This window comes from Diaphorina citri, unplaced genomic scaffold, assembly GCF_000475195.1.
Source record: "Diaphorina citri unplaced genomic scaffold, Diaci psyllid genome assembly version 1.1 scaffold2790, whole genome shotgun sequence".
NCBI classification, from domain to species: Eukaryota; Metazoa; Arthropoda; class Insecta; order Hemiptera; family Psyllidae; genus Diaphorina; species Diaphorina citri.
The window spans coordinates 21,621-22,452 of NW_007380207.1; positions in this window are offsets into that span (position 1 = coordinate 21,621).

Genomic DNA, 832 nt, shown 5'->3' on the forward strand with positions numbered 1-832 from the left:
CGTGAACTACCAGGTCGTGAAGTGAACTACCAGGTCGTGAACGTGAACTACCAGGTCGTCGAGAACATGAACTACCAGAGACTTCAATGGTTATAGTGGTTTTGAACTCAGACTTCTAAGTGGTCGTCTAAGATGTAAACCACTTCAAGACCTTCTTCGTACTGGTGACACAACAGGTCCAAGTTCTCTTCTAGATGTAGTGACAGTTGTAGACTAAGTTAGAGTCTTCGCAATGGTACCTTCTATTATGATTATGGTTCCTATGAGATTTATAGTAGGAGACAATCTTCAAAACTTAACAAGTAAAGACTTTTCTATTTCTATATATTTTCTTAATCTTTATCCTGTAGAATGTAGAATTTTTATTACTATAGTCATCACAGGTTATATAGAGTCCGCTCTGTTATATATCATTCTAGTACTTGTCGTTAAATTAAAACCTCTATAATGTACTATAGTTATACTATACATATAATAAGATATATACAGTCATAATATCATATAGTACAGGATATATAGAAGAATATATTATAATAAGTATATAGTATAATATATATAACTATATAGTATAGATTAATATAATTAATAATATATAATCTATTAGTTATTATATTTGGTATAGCATCATAAATATGAAATAGAATTATGTAGCTCTAGGGAGGGTAAGAGAGAAGAAGGAGTGTAGATAGTATAGATGAGATTTTACTCTTATTAATTTTAGTAACATATTGTTTAGTTAGTCATATTGTTAACAGTGTCCTCACAGACGATCACCACTCTTCTTTTTCAAAGGTTCTAAGATAGAGGTATAGTCGACTAAAAACCAAACTTC